At 35.6% G+C, this 16,437-nt stretch overlaps 1 protein-coding gene across 25 annotated transcripts in view; it reads left to right on the top strand.

Moving 5' to 3' along the window:
• Nucleotides 1-16,437, top strand: part of PTPRD (protein tyrosine phosphatase receptor type D) — a 2,080,413-nt gene that overhangs the window by 478,903 nt on the left and 1,585,073 nt on the right. The window lies entirely within an intron of this gene.

The following is a 16,437-nucleotide window of genomic DNA, read 5'->3' as shown; positions in this document are numbered from 1 at the left end:
CCAGGAAAGTCTACAAATCAATTATTTCAAAAATAAACTAATTATTTTTTTAAACATCGATCTTCTAATTGACATATGGTTGACAATTCCAAACCACAGTCATTTTGAATGAACTGAAACATTTGGGCCATAAGACTTTATGATATCAATCAAAATGAACAAATAACTCCAGTTTTTATTTTAGGAAGAAGTGTTCACAATCTAATTTGGACGGTCTACTTTCCGTCTTCCACTCGTGACTCTAACTTCCGCTATCTTCAAAACAATTTCAAAATCAATTTACAGTACTGAGCACTTCAGCACCGAATTGGTCAATAGAGGGATGCATTTTAAATATAGTAACTAAAATAATTAACTCTTCTCTATGAAACACTTTCAAATAATTTTCCTTTTACTATTGGGACATCCCAATCTTGCCAGTGAGACAAAAATAATTACTTCCATTTTATGAAACAGAGAAGTTAAAAGATTCTCTCGAACCATGCAATAATTAATAATAGTACCTAAATACTTCTTATAAATCCTAAGTTCTAGGTCAGTTCTTACATCATTTTTATGGTCTATGTATTTTTACCATAGTTCATTGAGTTTTTCCCATTGAGAAATCAAACTCTTCTCTCTCTTGTTTAATATAAACCAAACATGATTCTAGAAACAGTCTATGACAGCATTGACTAATATCAGAAATGAAAATGGGTAACGTTTTTCTCTGGACACATTTTTCTCTGGAAAGTTAGTTACCCTGTCCAATTTCAGAAAAAAATATGTATGTATTTGTTTCTAATGATTTTAGTTTTGTGTAGATTGTGTAAGACACAAATTATTGTTTAGGATAGAATAAGGTGATTGTATGCGGCAGCACTATTTTATAGTCTACCAAAAAGGAAAAATTCTATCAGTCAAAAGATGCCATTGATTGTAAAATGCTACCATACTGCTGAGTTGTTAGCATGTGGTAAAACTGTGCATCTTAGAATCAATTAAATGCAACGTTATAAAGTCTGCATTCTAAAATTGTTGTCATTATTTCATCTAGTCTAGTTCTTACTGGATGAGTTTTGATTTATATGTATAATTTAATCTTTGGGCTGCTTATGAATATAACACTGAAAGCTTTTTTTGGACAGCAAGTGCAAAGAACTAACTAAAAGTAATCAAAATAAGGGTTTTTTTTTTTTCCTTTTTCTCCCCAAAGCCCCTCCGGTACATAGTTGTATATTCTTCGTTGTGGGTCCTTCTAGTTGTGGCATGTGGGATGCTGCCTCGATGTGGTTTGATGAGCAGTGCCATGTCCGCGCCCAGGATTCGAACCAACGAAACACTGGGCCGCCTGCAGCGGAGTACGCGAACTTAACCACTTGGCCAGGGGGCCAGCCCCAAAATAAGGTTTTTTGTATCTTGTTGTATGGCTTCATTTCCCCAGAGATTTAAAAGATTTACTATTGCAGATTTTGCTCTGAATGACAAAGGTACTTGGTGAACGTGCTATTCTAGTTAATTCCAAATCTTCTTTAGTTATTGCTAATAGAGTGAATAAGGACTAAAGTATATATCAATGAAGTTTAGATTTTGACACAGTTTTATAGAACAACCCTAAAATTTTGAAACTTTGAAAGTGAAAAGCAGATTTGAAAGAGGGAAATAACAGATAGGGGAGCTGAAAATCCCTCCTGTATCAGTTACATACGCTCAGTTTTAGTCAAAAGCATGGTTTTCAACTGTCCTTGAATTCCCAAATAAGACAACTGAGTAATTTCTTTGATGGTCTTATAGCTAATGTCCTTCACTCTCTGCATGTGTTGACACACTCTGTCATGTAAAAAAGAGCTAAATAATGGACTATTTCATCAATCACTTTTAATTGAAATATTTTTCCAATGTCCTTTAGATTGCATTTTATTTTTGAAGTAGAAGGTCAGTATCTCACACAGTCAAAAGTATGACGGTTGTGCCCTTGAAGTATTAGACTTTACTGTGCTATTTCCCCCCACCTACTTCACACTTTATGTGGTAGACCGAAAAAGAGATCCTTTTATTTTCCTTCAAAGTTTGAATGATATTAAAGACATTCAGCCTCCTTTATGTAACGTCCAGGTATAATAATATGTCAGGAAGACACAGATTAAAACGTTTCCATGAATTTTCTTTTCTTGTAATGCTTTGGCCCTAATTAAAGTTCTTTTAATAAAGAATAACCTCTATATCTCTCAAAGGGCACTGTGGGAGGCAGAACAAACGCAGGCCAGAAATCAGAAAACTTGGTTCTAGTCTTGGATATTTTATTTATTACTGGTGTTTGGCAAACAAAAAGTACTCAATAAAATATTCATCTATAGCATGGATTAGTTAATAACTAATATAGCAATAAATGTACCAAGCTCTATCCTCATGTTGCTCATAGAGAGGTCGAGGAGGTTGACCACTACGATATAAAGTGACAGGATCTGAATTAGAAGCATGGATGCAGTCATCACAGAAGACATTGCAGAAGAGAGAGAGGAAGAGAATTCGAGTTTACTGAATGCATGTCAAGAAGCATGCAAGTTATAATCTCCATTTGACTAATCAGAAAAAGAAGTTCTACGGAACCAATCTACCTTACCCAAGGTCATTCATTTAATGTATGCATGAGAATTCAAGCTTGTGCTACTGACATTACATCAAAATGCTTTTATAGACTTGAGTGTCATACTGTTTCAAGACAGGAAAAAAAAGTAAAATCTCTCTCTTCTATGTACAAAATATTTTTATTTACTAAAATATATTATGATAAATACAACCATAGCTAACCTTATTTTGTTTTTTATTGAGATATAATTCACATAATAGAATTTCAGGTAAGATAAAGTTCATTCAGTGGTTTTAGTCTGTTCACAAGGTTGTGCAACCATCACCATTATACAATTCCAGAACATTTCTGTCATCCAAAAAAGAAATGCTGGACTCATTCATAGCTAAACTTTAATGAGTATCTTCTATGATTAATCGCCATGCTGAGCACTTCATATATAATGTATAATTTAATACTGACAACAGTCCAAAGAGGTAGGTAGGCAAAATTTTCCCATTTTATCGATGAGAATACTGAAATTAAGAGAGGTTGATTATCTTTACTCAACGTCAGAAATGGGTGACTACCATCCCCACCTAGCAGACTTCTTGTGTTGAGTAATAATCCAGTTCTCTTCTCTTCCTGAAGATGAAGTTCACCTAAAAAGTCACTTTCTTTCACATAGAAATAAAAGAGACAAATAAGATATGCGAACCATGTCTTCTTCTCTCCATCTTTATACTTCAAGAGTGTACAGCTTGAATTTTCTAAGAGGATCCTGACTTCCAATCTTTTGTCCTGTGGACTGTTCATAAGTCAGAAGATGTGTACTTGAAGTCTATGTACATGAAAGTTTTATATATTTTAGAATTACTTCTATTAGAAGCATATTCATTTCTTTCATCACAGCTGCAAATTCCAATTACATTTTCCTGGGGACACCTGTAGTGTTTACGTAGAGATGAAATTGTCCTACTGGTGTAATATATTGTTGCAGGTATATTGTTCATTTTGTGGATTGTCTTGAGGATGTAATCTTGCATAGCACTGTTTCTATAGAAACAGGTAACTGTTCCAAACAGCAAGTTTGTAAATAATCTATTTCCTTACTCCTCACTAGTTACTTAACAAATATTGGTTGAATAAGTAAATTAATATATAAATCACAATTTGGGAATTGCCTGTACTCCTGTAAGGAAGTTCATCCTGAAGTGTTGTAAATATGTTTTAACACATTGATGTATATTTGATTGTACCTTGGGAAGAATTTATGCTTTCCAAAAGAAGTAGACCATATTTGTAGTCTGCAAAAGATTACACTTACATGAGAAGTTATTATATTGTAATCCCAAATTTTAAACTTTTTCATGAAGTTATTCACTTTAGCTAAAGCTACCATGATACTTCCTATTTTCCTTCACAGTAAATGCTCGTTTGTTTTTCCAGTGGTGCCAAGTGCTTATCTCATAATAATTGTTGCAATGCTAAGCAGTCATTTTCTTCTAGTACCTTCAGTTATAAAGCATGGAATCACTCATTTCTACCTACAAAGCAAGATGAGCACTTAATTTCCTCTGGGTGTTCTGTGAAGGGATATTTTCGAGAGTTCTCATGGCACTCCAGATGATCAGTTATTATAATATTAGTCTCTTAGTGTTACTAGATTTCCTCCCAGTCCCTTCCCTGCCTAGCACCTCTCTGCCCAGGTTTGATAGGGGGCTATGGTTATAATGATGTAATGAACAAACTATACTCTAAAGGATCAATATTGAGAACAAAGTTTTCCCATATCTTCAATATTTGCTGTAAAAAAACCTTGGGTTTACCATAATTGGAGCATCTAGTAATAATACTTATAAGTATTACTTTTATGTAAATTCAAAATTTTAGAGCCTTAAAATTCAGTCTTAATGCTATCTTTGAGTCACAGTGAAGATGAACGTTGCCATTGGGAAGAAGAATTTAAACATAAAATGAGTGTAATAGGTACCGTGTGTGTATCAAGCTTAGTTAAAAAAAAGAGACTTGTAACTTTTTGCTAACTCTTTATTGTGCATATTACATTATTTTGTAGTTTCTAAAAAGAAATAACTCTAAAATATTTTTGAGAAAAAAATTGTTTGTATTTTGCTGGTTGGTGTGTTTTTACTTAAAAATATTTCTGCCAGGGGCCAGCCCTGTGGCCGAGTGGTTAAGTTCACGTGCTCTGCTTCAGTGGCCCAGGGTTTCACCAGTTCAGATCCTGGGCACGGACATGGCACCGCTCATCAAGCCATGCTGAGGCGGCATCCCACATGCCACAACTAGAAGGACCTACAACTACAAATACACAACTATGTACCGGGGGCTTTGGGGAGAAAAAGGAAAAATAAAATCTTCAAAAAAAAAAAAATATTTCTCCCAGTAACTTTAAAAAGCCATGTAGTAGATCAGTTTAATGGTCAGCAAATGATACTGCTGAGGCTTAAGTTAACTTTGAGTCTCTTTTGGAGGTCAAAGACCACAATCTTACTCTCTTCTAAAAATGAGAATCACTATAAGCTTTTTATGTGTATTAACTCATTTAATCTTTCAGTAAGACTCATTTTACAGGTGGATAAACTTATGCATAGAAAACCCATTTAAATTGTAAAAAGTTGATTTGAGATTTGAACCCAGAAAACCTCCTAGACTAAAACCATGTTTTCAGAGGATCCATTGCAATGAAGTTGTGTTTGTATTTTTGTTTTTTTATCTTAAAGTACAATAAAGAATAGACTAGGGAGTTCTTGGAAGGGCTGTAGCCGATCCCTTCAATATAGTGTGTTTAGTTAGACATGAGACCTGCATGCTTAATAAACTTAACCTCAATCCTCACAATCAGCAAGAAGTTCTTCATTTGCCTGAAATAAGGGTCACAGCATCAGAAGTATTTGTTTGAGCTCTGTCCTCGGAAAGGCACAGAGATTTGGAACGTGTTTGATCTAAAATGGACTCACTTTCCACTTCACACCACTTCATAGTCTAAACTACTACTTAAAAGACTGAGCTCCAGAATATGGTCTCTCTTTCAGTGGCCATCAAAGTGACTGAAAATGAGAGAATGGTTGGATTAGTCTTCTGCTGACAACTTCTAAGACATTGTGAGAAACAAACCCCCAGATGGTGTAGTACTAACTGTGGGTCAGTCATGTACTATTTTTATATAGAGTTACCACATGTATCTAAAAATGCAAATGAGGCTACAGTATCTTTTTGTGCAAATGATATATTTAGGCTTTTTAGTATTAGACTTCTCATTTGTCACTATGAAATTCACCTCTTTTCCACCTCTTATTAAGTGACACCAATGTGTCAAACCCTTTCCAGTTCTTCTCCATTTCGAGTCAAATCATTTTGTAAATTGTTTTTCAATGATCCTAGCAGCCAATTTCTGTACACTGAGTTGAATCAATCATATAGACATCAAATTAGACCACAATTGGTTGTTTAATATGTTGCTAGGATTTTATGTTTTTAATCCTGTATCCTAGAAACATTGTGTTCATTGTAACCAGATGGGTGAATGATACAAAGGAGAGCTGGAGAGTTTTTAGTCACATCTCATGTTAGATTTCATGGAGCAGAGCCTTTCATAGAGGAGAAGTTGGCAATTCATCAGGTTGTTCCGAAATATACTTGGAGAAGGTTCAAAAACATTACTGATGACTTCCAAAGAAACTAATAAAACAGAATTTATTTACCTATAAATTAGAAAGCAAAATAATGGCTACACCTAATCGTTTCCCACCTGGGGAGTTGTTGCTAAGCAAACAGCAGGACTGTGTGTGTGTGTGTGTGTGTGTGTGTGTATGATGTTGGAGGTATGCATGTGCATGTGAGCATCATTATTCATTATCAGTCTTCCCCACTTTTGTGCTCTGTACCTTCCTTCCTGGGCTTTAGCTCATGGTCAACGTCTCTTTCTCATTCCTGCTTAGGTCTCTCATAACATGTTGTGCTGTATGGAATCTTCCATTTCTCAGAAAGAAAAACTTGAATGAACAGCAGAAACACTGGCTTTCAATGCAGAATTTGATCTTTTAGTGATAGGCTTAGGCTCCTGAATGCTATTCCTATTTTAGGGTGCTTAAAAATATTCCCAGCAGTTATAAATAAATTCGATTACCTCTCACATGAAGGGTATTTTACCATTCAAAATTATGTTGGCCAGGTTCATTATGAGGTCAGTATTCTTTGTAATTTTCCTGTCACTCACTCACATTAATCAGAAACTTGAAATTAGTTGGTTATCTGGCCTCCATTGACTCCAATTTTTTTTTTGAGGAAGTTTAGTGCTGAGCTAACATCAGCCACCAATTCTCTTTTTTTTGCTGAGGAAGATTGGCCCTGAGCGAATATCTGTGCCCATCTTCCTCTATTTTTTATTTGTGAGATGCCTGCCACAGCATGGCTCGATAAGCAGTACGTAGGTTCGTGCCCAGGATCTGAATCGGTGAAACCTGGCCATCAAAGCATATAAACTTAACGGCTGCACCACCAGGCCAATCTCTTGACTCCAAATTTTTTTAATCTCTTGCTACATCAGGTGAAAAAGGTTGAGAGCCTGTCCTTAAAATGGGTATATTTATCTGTAAATTACATGAATATAATGCAGATAAGACTATACTCACATATTTTGTACATATTATGTACATAAATGGAAATGTTAAAAAAGAATGAAAGAGAAATTTCAACGTTTTGTAACTGATCTTAATGAATGGTCATGTACCAGCTCACACCACCACTCAGAGGACACGTCCTCTACTTTGAAAGGCATTGCTATTAACTTCTCCACACTATTCCAAATCATGACTATAGTTTGGATCTATGCACCTTCATATCACTGTCTTGGGTGTTTTTATCTTAAGAAAGCTGAGGCTCTTATTGAGATTGTCTATATATGCTAAAGCGTCCGTGAGTTTTATCTATTATGTTCTAAGTATGTCGTGTTGAACTAAACAAAGGCCAGCAAACTACAGCCCATGGGCCAAATGTGGTTTACCACCACATTTTGTAAATAAAGGTTTATTGTAATACAGCCACATTCATTTTTTACATGGTATCAATGGCTATTTTCACACTAGAAGGCAAAACTGAGTAGAGTAGGTATGACAGAGATTATATGGCTTGCCAAATTTAAAACAGTTATCATCTAGCCCTTTACAGGGAAAGTTTGCTGACCCCTGAACTAAATGATCAAGTACTCTGTCCAACTATTGATACCTAGAAAGAGATTAATATCAATATCCAAGAATCTGATTAATTATCACTGTGCCTATTAATGTAAAATGATATGTGAATGGGTTGTAACTCTGGTTAGTAATGGATGAATATATGATAAACAAAAATGTTTACTCACGGATTTAAATTTTTCCCTGACATTGTTCTATTTACATTATGTATTCCTATATTTTCTTCAGTTCCTCTCACAGTGTAACAGATACAATTTGGTTTAGCTTATTATCTTATTGGAAGTGCAGATACAGAGTTCCCAGTAGACTATCTGGCATTATACTAGGCACTGGAGAAACAAAGGTAAAAAAATGTACTTTCTGTGCTTCAGAAAGGGTAGCTAGATGTGGAAAAAGCGTTGCTGACATTATCACTGAACTGTCACAAAATAACACCTAAAAAAACTATAGAACATTGTGATTTACAAGTATTTTTACATATGTGCTGTCACTTAGTTACACCCTAGAAGATAGGTAAGGTGCCTCTTATTATCTGTGTCTTGCAAAATAGAGAATAGGAAATCTAAGTGACTCATTGAAAGTCAAGGCCATTAAGTCATCAAGTGTGACCTTGAGCCCAGTTCTCTAGATGCTATAGATTGGTATAGCCATAGTGTTGACCCATTCTCAGGCCTTCTTAATAGCATTTTCTTCCACCATTAAATAATTTGTATTTGTGTTTATATTTTAAGTTGCCATTAAAACTCTATGCTTTCATTATAGTATGTTGTATAAACATCAGTTTTCTGATAAGAATTAGCTCCCTAACTACAATTTGCCCAGGCCTTGAGATGCAAATTGTTTAGAAGCATTATCTATTCCTCCTTACACAGGCGTTAAGTGTCATATGATGTCCTTTTCAAACAGCCACAATTTGAAAATCTAATAGGTGTATATGACAGTCCACACAAACAGAGAGAGCAGCTGATATAAGAAATATAAGACTAGACACCTGCCTGCAAGGGACTTCTAATCCAACTGAGGACCAAATTTAATCTTACCTGAAAGGTCAAGCTATTATTTTAAGGTCATATGTATTAGTGGGATAGAAAGAGGTTATTATAAGGAATCAGAAGAAAATAATTTCTGAGGATTAAGAGGGTCAGAGAAGACTTTAATGATAGTATAGCATTTACATGGTGCAGAATATTTCATAGTAAAGAGGCAGAAAGAAGAGGGCAAATATATTTCAGGTGTGGAATTTATTTATATAGATTCAGAACTTTAAATGAGAAAGAAAACTTTGGGAGAGAAAAATGATTTCTAATGTCTGAAACCAAGAGTCTTTGTATGTTATTGTTGTGTTTTCTTTTCCCCTAAAGAGAGATTGTCATTATTTAGCTTTATTTTATAATAACTAATGTGACCAAGGATTGAAATACTGATAATCTGAAGAATGTGGTGTGTGTGTGTGTGTGTGTGTGTGTGTGCATGTGTGTGTATGTGTTTGGCATAGGAAGAAGTGGACTTTGCTTTGTAGCAAAAACCTCCTGCTTTAATGTAACAAACCCTGTTAAGGCTAAAAAATCATATTCTATCCATCAACATATCAGTTTTGTCAGCCATACTTAAGCACCTTTATTGACGTGCACTGCAGGGCTCAGGCATCATCTTTGAAGTACTTTTTGGCTGTATGAACTCTCAAATGGTCAAACTCAAAATGCATATGAAGTTTCTGTATAACGTCATCTCTCTCTCTCTCTGTAATTTGGAATCCTTGGTACTTGCTAGAAAACCTGACAGTAAATTTCCAACTGATGGAATTATTTGCTGTCAAGTTCTGTCAAAAATCAGCAGACCCCACTCTTTGCAACATAATTGGTGCATGCACCTCGTCACCTTGAAAGCAACAACTCTTGTACGGGATCATTGCGCGTATCATAAACTTTGTATCTAGACTACCTCTGTGGTGGCCTTAAGTCACAGGTTAAACATGTCAATCCATTTGATAAGTTTAAAGAAGATAATGAAAAGCACTTCTAAATCTGTATCAACTGATCAATCAAATACAATGTTTACATTATTTAACAGATTTTATTCTAACTTAAGTAATTATTTTCAGGAAAGTAGATAGGTGAAAATTTCCTAGAAGATTTTTGTTATCATGAAATATTGGATAATAATGAAGAAGTTTATTTTATGTGGAGCCAACATATTTGCAGCTGCCAAACCATGTCAACCACGTGGATTTATTGTTGGTACAGTCTTGCACCACATAACAATGTTTCCGTCTAGGACAGACCGCATGCATAAAGATGGTCCCATAAGATTAATACCATTTAGCCAAGGTGTGTTGTAGATTATGCCATCTAGGTTTGTGTAAGTACTGTAGGGGAAGAAGAAATTTTTCTCTATCCTTCCAGGTTCTTCTGGCTGGCCTAAGAATTCAATTGACATGAGATAGATCAATAGGAGAAAAACAAATGAAAGTTTAATAATGTGTATACATGGTAGAAACCCAGGAAAACTGAGTAACTCACCAAAATAGCTGAAGCCCTCACCTTAAAAATCATCCACAGCTAAACATAAAAGAAGATGTTGGCGGTGGGAGAGTCAGGAACCTCAAAGGGAAGGAAGACAATTAGGGAGGTGAAAAGGAGCCAACATTTGGCAAACAAGTATTGGATCACATAGAAATAGAAGAACACAGAAGGGAGCCCAACAAACAGGGTGTTCTGGATCCCTCCTTGTCTACCACCTAGTTCATGTTATGCTAAGCTGATAGCTTGTTTCTTGAGACGTGTTTTTTAATCTGAATTCTTTTATGCAGTTAAGTTGGAGATAACAGGAAAAACTTTTGAGTCTTTTGTTTCTCAAAAGTAATCAGCCATGTTAAAGAGACACATTTTGGAGTGACAAATTTTGTTCCCCTTCAGTACACTCTATCAAGTTCGCATCGAGACAATCACCTAATGACACATTTCTCTATCGTGACTAAATTTCAAGGAGATATAATCGTTATGTTTGGTTCAATCAAGGTTAAATGTTAAACGCTACTTTTCTCTAAAACCCTGTGTGACTTAAGTCTAAATTTTTCTAGTTACGAAACACTGGTTATGATTGTATTATACCCTAACTGGTCAGATGACAGGTTTGACATTAACAAATACTCACTTATTTTTGAGACTAAGGGAAAAAACTGCATAAAAATGGTTGATTTGGAAATTCCATACGAAACTTCATACAAAGAAAACCAGTAATCACATGGGATTACAGGAAAGTATTTAACAATTAAAAATAAAAGTCACAGCCAATGTCATTTCCTTCTAGCAAAAATATTATGACTCTCATTTTCCTTTTCTTTATAATAGATTTAAATCTCTAAAGGAAAATACTCAACATCTAGGGAATAATTTATTTATTGATGTACATTAGAATCTTGAACAAGTATGTTATAATAGTATTATTTAAAAAGTTATTGATGTTGTAATATTTAAAACATTTTCTAGAAATATAATAATATATTCTTTCAAAGGACTACCCAGAAACATGCTGATTTATCTTTATACTTTTACCTTGACTGGAAGATGGAAACTCCTAACTTAAGAAATATTTTAATTTAGTTGAAAGACATAACTATACTCTCTTAAAATGAGATAATTGTTCCTAGTTAAAAAAAAAAACCTGATATATTGCCAATATTTCTTTCAATTATTAGTATATCCTTTTTTCAATATTTTTGTTATGTTTTTAGAATATTCATGCCAGCAATCATATGTCTAACTCACCAGGAAATTAATTTGCAAGATGATAGTTTTATAATTCTCTAGAGCATAAAACGGTAATTTTATATTTTTTCTTCGCCTCTCTAGGTAAAGAATAAGAACCTCTATAATAAAGAAAAGAAATAGTATTATTATCACTTCTAAGAAATATCAATAACATGTACAATAATAGATTTCATCTATCATTATATACTGAGATAGAGCAAAGCCCTTTACTTTAGCTGGTCTGTGATTTGTATGTAAAACATGTTTCCACAGTGGTTTCAGACAGATAAATGTGAGTCTTCTGCGCAGAAAGGGCTAGGAGTTTAAGCAGTTCAAGCTTGTCATCCTTTACATTCCCAATTCTTCTTGTTTCTTCTAATACATTCCTAATTTCTCTACTTCCCTCCCTTGTGTCATGATTGGATTAAAGCGTGGCTATGACAAGTGGTTTGAATATCAATGCCTCCCTATTGCATCTACTCTGCATGCACACTGTTAACATTCAGGTTTAGTTTAATAAAGGAGTTACAGCATTTTGTCCTCTGGTGAAATTGTCATTATTTCTATTTCTATTTTGGGTTTTCCTGCTCCTGCCTGATTTTCCTTTACTGCAGACTGTTTTGCTACTCTGTGCCACCTACCAGCTGTAATGGTGATGATCTGTAACTACTTTCCTTTAGAGGATACGCTGTCAGGCAGTTACAGAAAAGCATCCTTAACTTATCATTTAAATGTATGCTGTTCCCTTTGTGTTTAGGTTTTACTTAGACCATTAGTGGCATTTTCAGCTTCTTCTTCTCTAGTTGTGTTTGCTGTCTCCTAAGTACTGCTCTCTTCTGTCACACAATTCCATGTTTGTTCTGCCCACGCATTTGGCAGTGTCATCTGTCAGAATAGGATTGTGCACACCAAGCTGGGGAAGAAAAAATTGAGGATTGAATTATCTTGCATGCTGTAAAATGTATTCATCTAGTTCTTGGGAGTTATTCACAGTAAATGCCCAACTGTGTGCACTCCATGTCCTTTGAGGGTCAGTGCAAATACACCCATTTAGCAGTTGGTTTCAGAATGACTTCACATTTGCTGAATACACATCCCTGAAAGTGAGGGAAACCAACCTTAACTTAATCAAGACCAATTCACAAAATGCTTAAGACAGGCACAGACATTTACAGCTGGAAGGGATCTTTGAGTTTCCCAGATAAAGCAATTGAGGGCAAGGGAGATGGAGGTCAGTGGCATGGTACTATGTGTAATCCAAGATCATATAATTAGCAGCAAGACCAGAATTAAAACTCAAATCTCCAGTCTTGATGTATGTGCTCAAACAGGTAGCATGGTGGAAAAGAGTGACGTGAAAAGCAAAGGGTCTTGATTCTGGAGTGCCTCCTGCTTGAATGCTCTGAAAAAAAAAATAGCCCCAGGGTGGCCTCAGGATTTCATTCTTGCCATTGAACATTTGGATTTGAGAGGAAGATTACCATGTATTACCATTCCTTTTAGTGCAGTTTCTGTGTACATGGCCAAGAGCGAATGGGCCATCTGGAAAAGCAGAGCCCTCAGAATAGCTGCAGTAACATGTCTACCTAGATCAGCTCAATCCATATCAGATAGTCAGACACGACCTTAAGCTGGAAACTAGAATTCGGAAGCTTGCCAGTGCCATCTTTCCTTTCCAGAACTGGCATTTGGAATTGACTGGGAGGGAAGGGTAGCAGTAACATAGATTGGTCTCTTAAGAGAACTTTTTAAGATTTAAAACCTAGGGAAGCCTGGGTGCAGAGGAATATCTGAACGTCAGCTGCATATAATTATTTGAATTCCAACATAAAAAGTTCCACTCATATTGGGAATTGGAAGTAGATTTAAGCTGGATAATGTTCAACTAGAGCAAGTTCAGAAAAAGCAGCCAGATGGTGAGGAGTCTGGAAATCATGTCTTACATTTAATGTTGCTAGAAGGAGAACTATAGGGGAAAATACTACAACCATATTTGAAATATTTCAAGAATTGTCAACTGGAAGAGGAAGCAGATATTTTACAGAAGAACCAATAAGAAACAATGGATATAAATTCCTCGGAAACAAATGTTGGTAAAGTAACCAGGAGAGACTTATAGAAATTAGAGATGTTATACAGGCTATTTCATGAAGTAGTTAAATAGTGACTAACTCATCAGCCGAAAAATAGAGACTAGATAACCAATCACCTGGTCGGGATTCTTGGTGAGGCCAACAATAAGTAGAAGGCCAGATAGGATTACATGGAAAGGTTCTTTTCTAAGATTCTGTGACTCTATACCATTATTACTGTAAGATATTTGCTTATGTTTAGATTTATTCTTTATGTTTAGGGATTTTTTTCTTTATTACTCTGGAGTCATTCACTACTGGATTTTCTAGTATCTCTCAAGATTCTTTGAATTATTCCATCCCCAGGTATTTATCTGTGAATAATTCATTCCCATAAAAACTGAGAACTTGCGATATGGCAAGTACTGTGTGTAAGATATAGAGGAGATACAAAATAAATGAGAATTTGATTCTGTCCACAAGCTTCTTGGAGTCTGTAGTAATTCTCAGACTGTAATGCGTTTTACTTTCAGCTATGGACATCAGAATTTGTTTGGTATGGGAAAGAGAAATAAAGTTGGATTCCAGTTGGATGTAACAGCATAAACCAGGCTATAGGACTGGGCAAGGAGAGAACCATTGATGCTGCAACATCTAGCCTACAAATCCAGCAGCCTTGGTATCAAACTGACATTCATATTTATAAGGCATTACTGACTATAACCTGTACCAGTTTTATTTAAGTTTGAAGAAGGAATGAGAAAGAGAGCATGTGAGCATGACAAGTTTTCCTTAAGAGTTCTTACAGCAGTTCAGGCACTGCTTCCCAAACCCCACGGGGGCAGCTTGGTTTAAGATTTGAGACCACATGGGCGGGTACAGGCCACCACAGCATAAGCAAGCCTCATGCATGACACCCTGTGAGGCTGGCTGACAGGTCTATTCAAGGGCCAAGCTTTTTATAAGAAACGTCACACAAGGAGGCCAAGGCTTGTATTTTCCAGTAGGTTTTTGTACAGTTTTTGTTGTATAGCCCTTCAGGGTCTACGTGTTCATTCAGGGTCCTCCCTGTACAGATGTAGCTCACCAGTCAGCATTAATAAACAATTATATCTGCCAACACTGCTTCCTGCATTTTGAACGAAACAGAGCTGAGGAAGATAAACCTGAGAACATCTTCCCACAGAGAAAAGGTGAGCTCCGCTGTTAGTCCTTCCTCCCCAGATGGTCTGTGAGCTGAAGAAGGTTACGATGAATACCGTGGTTCCAGAAGATTAGCTTGTACTTAATGTAACAGGAAGTGTTGCTAGTGAAACTGGAGGTGGGGACAGGAGTGGCGAGCAGCGCATGACATATAACAGACCCTCAAATATGCACTCAAGAAACGAGAGCCACTTACAGTAGTTAGGATGAAAAATAATGAGGATATGAAGATGTTGGCAGTGAGAATGGGAAGAGGAACAGATCAGACAACTAACATGGAGATGCAAGGCTGGAATTTAAAACCTCTGTCAAGAACCTATAGTAGATCATCGGTTAATGTGACTCCAAGAGACAATGTGAGTAGAAAGTGAAGAATATTTTTCCTTTTCCACAGAAAGAAAACCGTGACTGTGAGGATTTTAAAGCACTTATGCAGGAGGAAATAAATTAACAACATGTAGTTTTTGAAGCATGGAAGTAGGCATCTTGGATAGATGATTCTAGAAATGACAAGACCCTTAGCCCTTGGTCATCTCCCACTTGCTAAATAAGTATGACATGTAATACAGACTCCAAAACTTTAACCGTACAAAGACCCTGTAATCATTATGTCTGATATAATATCTCACCTTTATCCTAAACACAACCAACCCCTCCCCCTACAAATAAATGAAAACAGAGATGAAGAAATAATTTATTCATTCAGCAAATATTTATTGAGTTCTTCTATGTACCAAGCAATGTCTAGACACTTGTGAATATTAGTGAAGAGAACTGATGAAAATCTCCCATAATTATAACAATAAATAAGAAATTTATATAATATGTTATAAGGTGCTAAACGCTGTGGAAAATACATGAATGAACATTTAACAAAGCCCAAAATTTTTAATAAGGTATTTTCAGCTTGGGTTTAGATTTGTTTTTAATCCTTTTTTTAAAAAATAAATACTCTTATTCTAGAGATTTAAAAAAGGAGAAAAAAGCAGATTTCAAATAGCTTCCTGAATTTTTGGGGTTGTAGTTATAAACCCAATCACAGTTATAGTTGTAATCATTATGTAACTTCAGGGGACCTCTTCTTTAACAAGTACATTTTCAGTAATAAAAATAAATGTAAGTTATTTCAAGTATTCAAAAAAGAAGCAAACCTTATTTTGCTGTAGTTTTTGCCCTTGGTAGAAAAGAATATGTACTAGAATCCGCTGAAAATCTTAACGTTATTTCCACATCAATATTTGCATCAATGGCTTATTTCTTCATTAAATCCACTTAGTCTATATCCAGAGAATGAATTTACAGATTTGGAATTTATTCAGATTCTTTTGTTCTCTCTCTTCCTCCACATATCATATTTAGGGAAAGGAATGGAAGTAAAACAAATCATTTGACTATGTAAAATATCCCAAAAACTTTTGGGGAAAATGAATGTATTCCATAAAGTGGTTTAGGAAAGCAATGTTCCCATCATTCCTGGAGATCTTTAATGGTGGATGTATCACGACACTTCAGATGGCTTCAGATTGATGCTATATATACCGCGTGTGCTTTAGTACAGCTTATCAAATCCCTCCCACTACTCTGGTGCAGAAACATAAGTTGAATGCACACGGTACCCAGGGAACTCGCAGGAGCCCACTCTTTCCTCT

Source organism: Equus asinus, chromosome 23 (genome assembly GCF_041296235.1).
Source record: "Equus asinus isolate D_3611 breed Donkey chromosome 23, EquAss-T2T_v2, whole genome shotgun sequence".
In the NCBI taxonomy this organism is placed as follows: Eukaryota; Metazoa; Chordata; class Mammalia; order Perissodactyla; family Equidae; genus Equus; species Equus asinus.
The sequence above is the reverse complement of the archived record's forward strand: the minus strand, read 5'-3'. Positions and strand labels throughout refer to the sequence as shown.